Source organism: Lepisma saccharinum, unplaced genomic scaffold, assembly GCF_977018435.1.
Source record: "Lepisma saccharinum unplaced genomic scaffold, izLepSacc3.1 HAP1_SCAFFOLD_501, whole genome shotgun sequence".
Lineage (NCBI taxonomy): Eukaryota > Metazoa > Arthropoda > Insecta > Zygentoma > Lepismatidae > Lepisma > Lepisma saccharinum.
In genome coordinates this window covers 118341-134094 of record NW_028143186.1, presented here as the reverse complement: position 1 = coordinate 134094, position 15754 = coordinate 118341, and the positions used below count along the sequence as shown (strand labels likewise).

Sequence of the window (15754 nt, the reverse complement as noted above, 5' to 3'; positions counted from 1 at the left end):
TTATTGTTGTATTTCTTGGTTAATTTTCAAGTCGAAAGGGAAATTCTTTGCTACACGGGAGGGAAATGTTTCTCTGAGTCAGGGAAGAATTTTGCAGACCACTCGGAATGGGCAAAATACAACTTTCCTCCTACTCCCTCTCCTCTTCCTTCTCCTCGGTGTGCCTTTTCAATGCTGAGGCAGATAACGGGAAATTAAGGGAACAAAAGGACAAGAGAAGCCTCTTGTAGAAGTTTCTCGCTTGGGTTGACAACGACGCAGGCGCAGTAGCTCAAAACAAAACCGGATTCGATTCCAGCTGACTTCTGGAATAGGAACGATTCGTTCACTTGCTGGTTTCGTTCCTTTGGAACGATTCGTTCCGGAACGACCCATCGCTAGTTGGCGGAGGAGTCTTAGCGAGGCGGCTGTTTGGTTTGAATTTGGCCTGTCATTGTCATGTTGTCATGTATTATGTAGTCCTTCGATTTAGCTAGAACGAACGAAAATGGATTCCTTTGTCAAAGCGGGCAGCAGAACACACCATGAAGCACAACGTGAAAACTATATTAAGGTAATTATCCAGCTTGTATGATTATTGCACTAAGATGTCGAACTTGTTTGCCATATTTCTGTTGCTCTAAATTCAAACACCTATTTCTTCTAGCATAAAGGTTACTAGTTTACTATCCTTCGGACAGATTTCTACAGAAGAAACTACTGGTAAATGTTTACTATCCTTCGGACACCTATAACTTCTGAGTTTCGTCAATTTTTGACATTTGTACTTACCAATCTGCTTCGCGGATAATTTTTTAATGTGTATTCACGTTTTTTTGATCAATTTTTTTTTTAAAAAAAGGGTTTTTGTAACTGAAGAACGTACGTTTCCGCAAATGGTTTGTGGGGCTATGTGTCAATGGTTCGTGGGGCTATGCGAGAATGGTGTGTGGGGCTACGCTAATTTTTTTCGAAACCAATTTTTAACTATTGTAACCTATTGTGACCCTACCTAACCTAACCTTCCCGGAAATGATTCGTGGGGCTATGCGTCAATGGTTGAATTTCTGCTATGAAACATTCCCACATCACACAAAACACCTTCCAGATGTTAGACAATACTACAGGAACTTATTATGGTAAGTAGTTTCGGTAAAAATTTACTATCCTTCGGACACCTCTAATTTTTTCGTTTTGTCAATTTTTGACATTCGTACTTACGTATCTGCTTCGCGGAACATACGTGAAGGTGTATCAACGTTGTTTTGATTAAATTTGAACTATGTTTCCTAACCTAACAGAACTAACCTAACCACGTGCCAATGGTTCGTGGGGCTAGAGCCAATGGTTCGCAATTATTTTCAATTTCTAGATCCTGATACTAACACGACACCAAATTTTAACTATGTTTCCTAACCTAACAGAACTAACCTATCCACGTGCCAATGGTTTGTGGGGCTAGCTATTCTCCGTCGAAGAATTAATTTTCAACGAACAACATGAATTTCAGCTATGAAACATTTCCACATCACACAAAACACCTTCCCGATGTTCGACAATGCTACAGGAACTTATTACGGTAAGTAGTTTCTTCTGTAAAAATAAATAAATGTGTCCGAAGGATAGTAAACAAGTACCCTTACTTATTTTGCATTGCGAAAGATTGTTTAACAAGGGATTGCGCTTTTTTTTTTAACGAAATTAGTATCTATTGTCGACATATTAAGTAATTGTTGTTCGTTCTTTTCTCGCCTCCTGAACACGCAAAATGGTGGGCAAATCTTGACCTCAAACGGCAAAGCAAGTGTTTCAACCTTCTTAACAGAAAAATTCCCGGATAACCCCCGAAAACCATTCACGCATAGCCCCAAAAACCATTCGGGATAGTATGACCATCCACGAATAGCCCCAAAAACCATAGTTAGATATCGGTAAATGTTCTTCTTTTTTGGAAAAAGTATAGTAAAGACCATAGTAAATGTGCTGCCTAGAGAATGCTTCCACACGTAACGATCATAATTTAAGGCAAATCACTTGGGGTGCGTTAAGTATTCGAGCAATTCTCACCTAGCATCTGTGAGCTGAACATGATCACTTTCCCAACTGACCCATTAGTAGGGTGCGGATTTATAGGCACCATAAACTAAGAAAAGGCATGAAAATAGGCACTTAAAGACACCCTAAAATTAAAAAAGACATTAAAGTAGGCAATGAGTGTGAACTTATTTCAATTCTTTTCTTACAATGTACAGACTGTATTCGCACTTCAGTTTATACATAAAAGTGTGATAACGATTAACAAACTTAATATTAATACTCTTTTGATCGAGATTCACATTTGCGGGGAAAGTAATCCTCACAACAGCAGCTTGTGCAAACGACTGTGTGAATTTGAACAAATGATGAAAAAACAATTTGCACCATTGTAACAAAGAGAATACTTTGACTGGGTGAAGACAAGAGATGAGTCGCACTTGCGACATTCCGTACACATAAACACTAATACTGATGCACTTCTTAATGAACAATAAAGTTTGACTGTATATCAGAGAGCACACGACTGTTCGCACTGAAGTGAAGATGAAAGTCCTTTTTGAAGTCTTGTGTTGAAGCTTCTTATGGGTTCAAGTGATGTATCGAAAACTGTTCGAGCAAAGTTTTTCTTTGCCAGAGAGTTGGAGCAATGTATTGGAACTGTTTTTTATGTATCCTGGTTTCGCCCTTGGTTTTTCGGATACGCTGCTACCGGGGTGGAAATGCCTTCTTCGCTATTGGTCACTCTACCATAGCTTCACCCCCACTTGACTTATAGTTTGCACTGAAGAACGATAATCGCGTAGCACAGAAACACAGTAACACCTTGTTTGAGAGTTGATTTGGAGGACGAAAAGTATCTCACTCTAATTAATTTTAACTGCTCACAGCTCTGACATTTCGTTAAAGTTACGTGGACAGTTCATTCAAGTTAGTTAAAGTTATGCGTTGTGTGGCTGTCTAAACTTCACTGAGGCGAAGAGATATTTTCGGGCAGGGTTGTAGTTCATATTTTCATATCAGTCACATTGACAAGGAAATGTCCAAACTGTAGACTGGCTGGCGCGATCGCAGAAATTATGTCGTCTGCTAGAGTTTGTTATGTGCTAAACCATTGTTTTGATTCCAGGTGCATACTCCCTTGAGAACAGAGGGTCCTTGTTCAGGACGATTCTCGTTGGGGTTTTTAAATTTTAAAATGCCTGAAGTTTCGTGATTAACTGCATCTCACTGTTGACCCCCTGCTTCCCTAAATTCCAACCATCAAGCTGAACATGAATTGATGGGGACGTGAGCTGAATGTGGACTGGATGGATATCTGAGTTTATTGCTGGAACACACTGGCTTCTTTCTCTCGAAGTAGGTGTGGTGATATATGCAGGTCTTCATGTGAAAGAATGCTGGTTCGTTTGAGACAGCTGTCCTTTTCTCAGAGAGTAGAAAAATGAGATCTTGTGGGAGTGCGGAGAAAAACCGATGGTAATTGGTACATCGGTCATACATCCCACTTGGTCCCGAATAAAATTTGCTGAATGGTACTGAAGCAAATTTTTCAGCTTGCTGCTGTGATACCTCATGCAGGACTTTTGATGTTTCTTGCCTCATGTTGTTGGCTTAGGTCAGAATGTAACTCTACACCCGTAGACTTAAGTGTTCAGGTCACATCTGCCTCTTATTGGCAAGCCTGCCTGTCTCTTTCTTTCTCCCTTTGCTGCTGTTCCTCCTCCTCCCTGGATTGGCTCTGGGCAAGTGAGTGGTGCCCCCACTGCTTCATCTGGTGTCCATGGCATCATTTTCAGTCTTCCTTCTCCCATAAGAAGGTCTACTAGCCTCCTCCTCTTCCCAACTAGCCTGCTAAGCTGGAGTTCTCGTACTGGAGAAATGTGTCTGGGATCTCCTTGGTGCATCGTCTTCTGCCATCTTATTGGCTGTAGGGTCTTCTTATTGATGTCCAACTCTGTGAAAGTTTGTAGGCATTAGAATATTGGTTATTGAAAGTCTTAATTTATCTTCATGCACTATCTTCACATGCCACAACTTCAAGTCTCTTGACCACGTTAAGTTCCTTGTCTTCATGCACTTGACCACTATGTCTCTTGAGTGTTTATACTTTTACCCCTTATTTTTACATTGTTGGTATTAGCAATGAAAATTACAAGAGAAATTGTAGCTTTTACATAAATAGCATAAGTATGAAAATTAATAAATAATTTAATAAGATATATTAGAATTACAAATACACTTTACAGGTTAAACAGCATTTAATGCACGGGTACGCAGCCCCTTACATGTGCATATTTAGAACAACAATGGCCACTGTGGGCGAATCTTCTGCTCTATGGCAGGAATTATGTGTGCATCATCAGCACATTCTTTATGCTATGTAAAGCATAGGCCTCCTTGGGCAAATCAAAATAAGTTTCTCTAACTTACAAATAACCTCCTTACAACAATAAAAATCCTTGTTATGTGTTGTTGGCAATTGTATGTGGTAGATGTATTTATTCTGTGTCTTATACTTCACATTAAGTAAAAATACGCATCTTGAGCCACTTAAGATGTGAGAATCTAAATATTCTTATTATTATGGAAAGCAAATAGTGAATAACTATTATGGAGATCTAGCCTCAATTTTCTCCTTATCAAAGCTAAATGGTGCATGAAAACTATTTTTATTATAAAAAACAACCATAATCATTCTTTTTTACTATACAGACCCAACTTATTTTCTTCATTATTCATCACTGGCCGTCCTATGCCCCTGGTTGGGTTGGTCTGCTTGCCTATCTAATATTAACTATAATAAATCAAAATACACTTTTAGATAAAACATAGATGAAAATAAATCAAATAATAATCAATTGGTATGAATATTTTCCTGTAGATATTGACAAACAAATGAAAAAATATCAAACAAAACTATTTCTCTTCTTAAGGAAAATAAAGGGATTACATGGCACTATGAATGTGGTAATTACCCTTAATAAACAAACTAACCATTTACATATCACTAAGATTATGTATGGTGACCTACAGAGTCACATGTGCATAGATATAGTGGTGCACTTGTTGACACAATTCACTACAAACAAGTATAAAAATACAAACGAGAATACCAAACTACACCTTTTAAAGTAATAAAGAACTTAATATGAACAAAGGTATAAGACAAATACAGACAAAACAGATGATCTAATACCTCTTTCTGTTAGTTACACCATAAAACAAAATTTGAATCAAAATGCATCTATATTACAAGTGTAAGTATGTGTATGAATATGGTTTTTGGTAGAGTGTATTTGTAATTTTAATTATTCTTAAGTAATTGTTGCAATGTTTTATCCCCACAGGGCTATTTTATGAGGACTACATAGTTAGCCCCTAACCTTTAGCAGCCAGATTTCGACCTAGGAACCGAATACATCCAAACCCAACCCGCGTGTATATATATGAGTCCCTCCCTCCCCTGAATCAGACAGCAAGATAATATGTTGATAAAAAAGATCCCCATAAGCCTAAAGAAGGCAAAGTGTAAGGTAAAATATGCTCCTCGCATGATAACGGTCAGATTCCGCAATGATTAAGTCAATTCCATATTTAATATCATGTTTAGCTCACGCTGTCATAGCGTCTTATGAGCTGTTGTGAGGACAGGTGAGACGCGATGTGCTCCAGTCTTCCTCTTCCTAACTCCTTAACTTCTACACCAAAAAAAATCTCTCAAGTTACATGGCGCATATCAAAAATATTCCGAAATGGTGGCAAAAATAAATTTTGGGTTCTAGTCTCCTTTGAGAATAGAAATTTTGATATTTTGAGGTTCTCTATAGTAAGAAATTAACCCTAGGGAGATATATGAAAATGAAGAGTATTGTCTCCCTCTTTATTAGAAATTATTATCTATCATCAGGTCATCCATCGCATTCAGCCATGTGCAAGTAAGTATGCGTCATGAGAAATATAAAATTGATGGTTGCAAAATCATTTATAATGAATTGTTACTTAGTAACTATTATACTGTATGATTACACAAGTCACAGGTATGCTGGTCCAATCAGTACATCGAAGAAAGGTGATTTTAACCCCTTAAGCGGGGAGCTCGAGTTGTGCCATTTGAATTTGGCAGCTTTTTGTGCATTTCAGATCCAGTCAATGTTTCCGTAGCGGGGAATTATTTTATTTAAATGGATATACAGTAGTACATACATAGATACATTTCGTTTTGTACAGTTTGCTTGAATGTCTGTGTGTTCATTCACCTTTCTCTCATTTACAAGACATGTAATGTTATAATGTTGTCCAAAGCCATGTGCCCTCTTGTACAGGGGCGGACTGGGGGCTCGCTGAACTGGGGTCTAAGATTTATCATACGATTTACTTTAAATTGTGTGTGCAGTAGTTTCAATTCAAATTTAGGTTTAAGTGTCTCTCTCTCTCTCTCTCTCTCTCTCTCTCTCTCTCTCTCTCTCTCTCTCTCTCTCTCTCTCTCTCTCTCTCTCTCTCTCTCTCTCTCTCTCTCTCTCTCTCCTTGACAATGTAGAAAGTTTACTTTAAATTATATGTGCAGTAGTTTCAATTCAAATTTAGGTTTAAATTTCTCTCTCTCTCCCCTTTGACAATGTAGTGAGACAGCTTACTTTAAATTATGTGTGCAGTAGTTTCAGTTCCCATTTAGGTTTAAGTTACTCTCTCCCTCTCTCAAAAACAACTGTGAATCAGATTCCGCATAGTGTACACAACAATACCCGAGAACAATTCAAGTTACCCGACTTGAAGTTGGAATAAACTTTCCTGCTCGAACCTAGCTCGGGCAACCCACTTAATGTTTCACATTGCAACCCTGAACACAGCTCGGGTAACCAGCTTCTAACTCAATTTATAAAATTGAAACACCCACTTAAGGGGTTAAAAAAAATTCCTCGGAACGTCGCAAATTTTCTAAACAATTAGCTGGCAACACTGATTTTCACTAACTTTAAATGGTAGTTGGTTGCAATACATATTGAACACTTATATTAAATAACACTGGTCAACAAATTTTAATATTTTTTTTGCGACATGGATGAAAATTCACTTTTCTTTATCAATCCATAATGCTGAACACGAAACTGATAATGAAAATGCCACTCGACTTCCGGTTTAAGAATTATACGAGGTATTGTCGAAAAGTCGGGTTTCTCAATGTTATAACATAGTGGAAAGACTTTTATGCTTTAACTGTATTATACGAACAGTACAAAACGTGGGTACATTTCCATTTGTCTTTTCCAAGTAAACTCATGAATCAAAGTTTTTACATTAATCACAAAATACATATATTCTACTATACTACTGTATGGTTTGTTCTTTACTACTTACGTGGGATTCAATCCGCTTCCTCTTTGCTTCCCTCTTGTAGTGAAGTTCAGGATTATCCCTGGTTACTGTCCAGCAATAGTCGCCAAGCATTCCTGTATTCCATTTCTCCATTACAGATATTTGTTTGTGGAAACGCTCACCGTGTTCATCACTTACCTCCCCACAACTTTTCGGGAAGAAATTGACATGAGGGAGTAGGAAATGCAATTTAAGGTGCAACCCATTTTTTGATAAACCAAATGATTTATACAAGTTTTTCATAGTCTTCAACACGTTTGTTTCCCAAGAAATTGTTTGAGACTTCTCTGAAAGAACTCCATGCACCTTTCTCAACATCACTTAGCAGGTGTTCGAAGATCTCGTCCAGGTGAAGTTCATGAATTTGAGGGTCCAGAAAAATTCCTTTCTTGATCTTCTGTTCACTGATTTTTGGAAATTTGTTGTAAATATTTGAATGCCAAAGAGTTTCGATCCAACTTTTTGACAAAGTTTTTGATCAGCCTAAGCTTTATATGAAGTGCATGAAGTATAATTTTTTCAGATTCAACAAGAGGTTCATTTTGTACATTCATATTTCCAGTTTCCATACTTTGACGTAATGGCCAATTCTTTTTAATGAAATGAGAAGCTCTGTCTCTTCTATTCCATTCGCAGAGGAAACAGCAATATTTTTTATATCCTTGTTGGAGTCCAGTTAAAATAGCAATGACTTTCAAATCTGCACATATTTTCCATTTGTAGTTGTTGTATTTAATAGGTTGAAGGAGGAATTGTAGGCTATCATACGATTCTTTCTTTTGAACAGAATAACCAATAGGGATTGACGCCAATTGATTGCTGTTATGAAGCAGTACAGCTTTTAGACTTAATACCGATGCATCTATGAACAACCGCCACTCCTCACAGATGTGCTTAATGCCCATAGCCCCCAATAAACCATTAATATCACTGCAGTATATCAGATCTCCTTCGGTAGAAAAGTATTCTCCCAACTTTTTCTGACGGTCACGATAAAATGACACCTTCACATTACTAGCCAGAAAATTTCATTGTTGAAGTCTGGAGGCTAATAGCTCTTCCTTGACTTTTGAAAGTTCAAAATCTCTCACTAAATAATTCATTTCACTCTGACTAACCTTGTGCTGTTCTGTAAGTTTAACTTCACCTTCAAAGTCAGGATCTGTAGATGTGGAAGGTTGTGGATCGTACGGTTCGTCTTGTGAGACAACAGAATAGGATTCAGGGGGTGTTGGAACAGGTAGTTCATTACTATGCGCCACAGGACGAGTAGCAGAACGAATATTTGGAAATACAATTGTCTTTTTTTTAGTATTGGACATACGTTGTATTGGTGGGGCAAAAACATAAACAATCGTCTGTATGGTTAGTGGGTTCCAACCAAATCATGGGAATAGAAAATAGCATCGATGGTCTTCTGTGAATCAACCAGTCCAGCAGATTTGTGTAGAAGGTCTTACAACAGAAATATGGAGCCAAAGTCTTATCTTCATCTCCGAATTTGCATTATTTACCGAAATACAGATTGTAGGATGTTCGTACAGCAGGGGTAATATTTCTCCGCTGTCCAGAAAACACAATTTGACCACAAACATAACAGAAATTGTTAGCATTGTTAATGCATTTAAGTGGCATTTTTTGCCAAATCACTCAGCAATTTAGTTAAATGCCTACCTTACCATAAACGGATCATGTAATACCCAAACACGATCTTCGATAAATGCACACACTTAACCTAGTTTTATAAAGCCACAATCACGTCTGCACAAATTAACACCTCACAAAACAATGAAAAAAGAGGTTTTGTGGCTGGTCTTGAACAGTTCTCCCTTTCCTTACAGAAAATAAAAAAAATAAGATAAGAAAGAAAAACTCAACATTTACTTCTTTCAGCTATGCAATACCATATATATAGGGAACTTCTCCAAATCAACAATGCCCTGTAACTCAATTATAATTAGTCGATTGCGATTTTTAATGACAGTTTCGTATTTAGGGGACCAATATTGACTAGAAATTGTATATATCACTCATGTCGCATTTTGGCTGTTGACCAGTGTAATTAAACAAGTTTGAAATAGATATCATGAAATAAAAGTAAAATTTTTACATAAATTCAAGATTTCTCTGTTTACGAGCCTCTGATAACGACACCTTCGTATAAAACCTGGGTATTTAAAAATAAAATTATGCAAGTACTGGTTGATATTTAGTAATTTTCTTCAAGGGTAGTCTATTTAGGACTCCACTAATTAGTTTTCATAAAGATTTAACTGTAATTAAGCATTTTATGGTTGATTTAAAATTCAAGTTTTCTGCAAAAGTACTAATTCAGAGAAAATTTGGATTTTAAGTCACAATAGTTCAAATTTATGAAGAAATACAAGTATAACTCTTTATATTTAAGTAATTTATAGTTTGTTATTAAGTTCTAAATGTATAAAATTAAGAAATTGTAAGTTTTATGCTGAAAATTCATTTTTAAGTGCTTTATTTAACAGCGTAATGCTTTTAAGTTTGGAAAATGAAAGATAAGCCAAATATTGTTTTTAAGAACCAATTTTTAGATTGAAGAAGAAATAAAGTATAAGATTCTATTCACGCCATCCTGAGAATCAAGTGTTAAAGAATCTCCCAGCCTCAGGATCCTTTATGGGGACTTCCCTTTTTAAAGTATGTGTGTTATGTAACATGTGTATCATTACATGTGGAAAAAAGATCTGGTCGCTTACTCTTCAAGATCCTGAGGTACAATGTCCTTTTACGTTTGGTACAATGCCACTGCTTCATATTTTCCACATGCTGATTGGTTACCATCTGGCCGGTACAGCAGTCCAACACCGTGAACACATAGATTCGCTCCTGATAGCAGTAATAAGGACTGGAGGTGTTGCAGTATTTCCTGGTTATGGCATCCAATAAGCTACTAAGAAAGTGTGTTTTCAAAAATATTAGGTTACCTACAATGACATTTTGCCTTTTGGACAATTGTGCATTGTTCCTGGCATTTCTTTTGTTCCTTTCACCTGTTGTATTAATATTTGCCATGTACAGCTTGTGTTCCCAGTTCATTTCTTCACCAGCTGGCAAGTCAAAGTGTGTTTTTACTGCATTGTCCATGAGATAATTTAGCTGAAGCTCTATGGGTGCAAAACCAGTGAAATGGTTGACACTTCCGTTCAACAAGTTAACAACTTTGGTGACATGTTCTGGCCAAGCATTATGCGTGCCTTCACAGACCACTCGCATAAGCCAGTTCAAATCTTTGTGTATCCTCTCAACTAGGTTACTGCTTGGTTTGTATACTGGAGTGTACCATCCAAAAACTGTAGGCTAAAGATTGTACATATTTATTTGCCTTGAACTGAACTCCATTGTCGCTCACTATTAAATTTGGGATCCCGAAATGTAAAAAATAGACATCAATTAGCTTCCGTAGTATGCTTTCGGTAGTACTGTTATGTAATGTGTATGCGGTTAGAAACCTAGTTTTAGCATTTTGAATAGTTAGTAAGAACGTTTCACCTCTCTTACCCCTTGGTAATGGGCCCTGAATATCTGAACAAAACAATATCTCTACCTTCCATACTGTGCATTAACAGTGTTTGTCTAGGTGGGTGTGTGTTATCTTTAGTACTTTGACATGTAATGCAGTCTGCAACATAAGATCTGACATCTTTCCTCATATTTCTCCAATTACACAGTTTTAAAATCCTCATCATTTTATCTACCCCAAAATGTCCTAAATTGTCATGGTAAGCTCTAAGAACTACTGGTACAAATGATTCTGGTATGCAGAGCTTCCATTCATTCAAAAAATTATAATCCCTAGTGACTAACAAGTTATTTGGCAAAATTTTGTAAAACTTAAAACAAATTCTAGACCTGGTTGAATTTTCTGTGTGTGTACCATCTAAAAACTGTATGATAAGAAGTAGGGGGTCCTTCTGTTGCTCCGCAGCTACGAAGTCAATGGAAAAGTCAAGTATCTCGTTACGGAACGGTTCACTTGTGGCATTTATATGTAAGTTTTAAGTTTCTTATTTTCAAATGTTCTGCTTAGCAGATCTGCCAGACCATTTTCTTTGCCCTTGCAGTAATGTACTTGAAACTGGTAGGCTTGCAACTGTAAAGACCACCTGGTTAGCCTAGCATTCCAGTTTTTTGAGCAGTTTAGCCACTGCAAGGCATGGTGGTCACAAATGACTGTAAATTTAGTACCAGCTACATATTGTCTGAATTTAGAAATGCAAAAGATTATACTCAAACACTCTAGTTCCGTAATCACATACATTTCTTCATATGGTCTTAATGTTCTACTTACATAATAGATGACACGAGGCTCCGAGTTATCAATTTGAAATAGATATCCCCCTATGCCAATTTCACTCACATCTGTCTGTATGAAAAATTCCTTTTGAATAACTGGGAATAAATTTTCTCAACCAACCAAAAGCACCTAAAATTTTCTGTAGTTGCTTCCTAGTTCTAGGCCTAGGAAGTTCAACTATTGACTGTATCCTATCTTGATTTAAATCCTTTCTGATCAATTGTATGGCCTAAATAGTTTATTTTTTCTTTGCAAAAGAAACTTTTCTTCAGTTTGATGGTCATGTTAGCAGCCCTAATCTTTGAAAATACTTCTTAAGAGCTCTATGTGTTCTTCGAAAGTCTCTGTCCTAGTACATAAATCATCTACATAAATCATTACCTTATCTGAAAGTGTATCCCCTAGTGTCCTATTCATAGCTTCAGTAAAAGCTTGCACTCCATTTGAAGAACCAAAGGCTAACCTTTTATACTGGTATAGTTTGCCATCGAAACTGAACGCTGTAAGCGGTTTAGACTGTTCTGTAATGAAATTCTGGTAAAAACCTGAGAACATGTCTATGGTAGTTATGTATTTCTTGCCTTGAAAACCTTGCAAAGCCTCATCTATCCTAATAGGCTTTGTTTGATTTAATTTCTGGTGCAAGTTGACATTACGCATGTCAGTGCAATGCGTAGCGACCCATCAGATTTCAGTATTACCCCCAGGGGGTTGAGGTGACAAGATTCACTAGGTTCTATTATATCCCACTCTAAAAGTTTCTCTAAGTGTTCCCTGACTTGAGACTTATAGTTATATGGTATGGGATAAGTCTTCGCTACCAAAGGTTCTGCGGTATCTACCTCTATTTTGTGCACATACTTATTGCAACACCCAGGCTTATCATCAAAAAGGTCATTATATTCTAATAATGTATCTAATAGTATATCCTTTTCTGTAGGATTTAGAATTTCTGCTGCTACACCCCTTGGGTGTACATACTTAAAATGTTATTTACCACGGCTACAGATATCTTTATCTCAGGGGGATAGGTTCTTTATTTGAGAATTCCAAATGAGAAAGCGTTTTATATCCAAGAGGATATAGTTAAATGCGGATCTATATTCTGAGAACTATACAAAATACAGACAAAATATATATATATGTATAATCGAAAAGGCTTCTTCTCCTTTGGTTATCAAAAAGGCTTCTTCTTTGATTATCGAAAGGCTTCTTCTTTTATTATGGAAAAGGCTTCTTCTTCTTTTATTATCAAAAAGGCTTCTTCTTTTAATATGAAAAGGGCTTCTTGTTCTTTGATAATCGAAAGGGCTTCTTCTTTTTATATGGAAAAGGCTTCTTCTTTTCTTCTTTTAATTTATTATCTTTCTTTTTTAAAGCGTAATCTTATTTATGCGCTCGCTTTCCCCATTTCTTTGGCAAACAATCCAAGCTATACTTGTAGAAAGAGTAGGGTCGACTAAACGACAATAGTGCCACCTATTTAACAACCAAAGGGGAATAACCAGGATTGCTAACAACAAGCGCTACCAATGGCCCAGTGCGACTAATAAAGAGTGCAACTGAAAAGTGCTTCGGGGCGTCTAATTTGGCACAGCGCCACCGGGGACAAACAACCAAAACACTGACGATGTTCTCCTCGTCAGAGAAATAAAAAGAGATAGATTTCTGAATTTGTTCACTTACTTAATAACTTTCCTAAGCGTTTCATATGCGGCCATATTCTTAATTATTTTAATTTACTATATACAACATTCTATTTATTTCTTTTATAGTATTTTAACTCTTCTTTTATATATTTCTCAATATATATAATCCCTCTTCTCCGCTCTAAGTTTTTATAATTTCCTTTGCTCCTCTTTATATAGCATGCTGCCATCTCTCGTCGGTTCCGAGAAACCATTCCTCCTTGCAACTCTCATTGTGTCATCGAAACTGGCACGTGACACTGCATCTTGTGCTTTTTGAAAAAGTTCTTCGGATGTGGCCGTGTATTACAATGAGTATTCCCAACTGGTACTGTATGCCTAGGTTGCTTGTGTACCTGGTTACAAGGATTATCTAAATCCGGAGTGCCTTCGGCAAGTGGTATTGGGAACAATGGTACTACTTTACTTCCTTGTTCAATGTTTAGTAATAACTCTTTCCTTCAGGTCTAACTTAGCCTCCAGTGCAAAAAGGAAATCCAACCCAATCAAAATTCTTGCTGGTAGTTCTTTAACTATTAAAAACTCTACGGTTACTACCTTACCCCCAATATTCACATCTGTAATGAATTTCCCTAGTGATTTTTGTCTCTCTTTCCCACAGTAATCTATCAGCATTATATTATCCTTATTAAGGTAGGTCTTGAAATTTCACTTGTTATTTCTCTCCAAACACTCTCAGCCATTACGGAAATTTCTGCTCCCGAGTCTACAAGTGCCTTATATTCTTTCTTATTGAAGCTTACTTTAACAAATGAACTACTTTTTACTTTGTTCCTTATATTTACTGGCAAGGAAAGGTTTTTTGTACTATAATATTCCTCATTATCTTCAAAATCCTCATAAAAATTTAAATCAACCCTACAAATTTCATATTTATTGTCATCATTCACTAGTTGTTGCTTTATTTGTTTCCCTGTCATCGGTATCAATTGAGCTTCCCCCTTGCCTGCCTCCTGTAAGAGGGGAGCCTAAGCATTTAAAGATCTGGAGTCCGATAATACCAAAATTATCACTTTTACAAGCCTTAATGTCATCAAACCGTACAGCTAAATATAAATTAAATCTTCCAATCTTATTCACAGCATACAAGTCGATTAAGGATTTCATACCGAAAGTTATTAGATTTTCAACGTCTCCGTGCTTTACGACAGACTATTTTAAATTAGCAACAATACTTCCTGTTCACTTTCCTCCATATCCAGATAAAGATACACGAACGTCAATGCCAAGTATAGTGAATAACATATTCATTGAATATGTACACTCTGTAGTGCATGAAGATTTTTACATAGTATATACAGACGCATCAAAGTTCGCAACTGGTAACACTGGAGCTGCAATATATTGCAATAATCTAATGGAATACAAAATCTACCCATTACCAGCAGAATTTTCAATATTCACGGCGGAAGCGTTTGCTATTCGTCAAGCACTGTTGTATATACAGGAGAAAAACCTCAAGAGGGTAGTGATCGCCACTGATTCAGCGTCAGTCTTACACTCCCTGGGATCGATAACAGCTGATTACTATGTAGACTGGTACATTGTTAACATAAAAATTTTATATCACAAACTAACCAACTCAGGATACAGTATTTCTTTTGTCTGGACTCCTGGGCATACATCCATAGAAGGGAACCACATAGCAGACACATTAGCCAAGTACGCAGCTGAAGAATCAAGTCACCGATCGCTTCGGATCAAATTTTCTGCAAAAGCGCTCGAGTCGCATGCTAAAACAGAATTATTGAAAAGTTGGCAGAAACAATGGACAATTACAGGGAAGACTAATGGGAAAAAATATTATTCAATTCAACCACTTATACCTGAAGAACCTTGGTATCAAGACATTAACCTCTCAAGAAACTCTTTAACAAGTCTTCTTAGATGTCGGCTAAATTACACCCTAGCACCTAAAGACCTCTACACTAGGAAGATTGTTCAATCCCCAATCTGTCAGTGTGGTGCAACTGAAGGAACACCTGATCACATTATATTTGAATGTCGCCTTAATGTAACTACGCGTGATTATTTCTTAAGAGATCTAAAAGAAGCAGGATATAATGGCGCATACGCCTTGTCAGCACTTTTGAAGAACCCAACGAAGAAAATAATATATGTACTTAAAAACTATATTGTGAGAGAAAATATTATATTGTAAAATTATGAAATTGTAAAATTATAAAATTGTAAAATTATGAAATTGTAAAATTATAAAATGTAAAACAAATGTAACTGGTGCATAGCAGCAAAGCTACAACCAAATATACATTTATAAAAAAAAAAAAAAAAAAAAAAAAAAACTGGAGGGCTGGTTACCAGTTCT

General features: G+C 36.7%; 1 long non-coding RNA gene across 1 annotated transcript in view; it reads left to right on the top strand.

The window, feature by feature from the left end:
* The first annotated feature begins 395 nt into the window (after positions 1–395).
* The window catches only part of LOC145982967 (uncharacterized), a 45916-nt gene continuing 30557 nt past the window's right edge, over positions 396–15754 (top strand). The window contains exon 1 of the long non-coding RNA XR_014441213.1: positions 396–553. This is a non-coding gene — a long non-coding RNA (uncharacterized LOC145982967). The remainder of the gene's footprint in view (positions 554–15754) is intronic.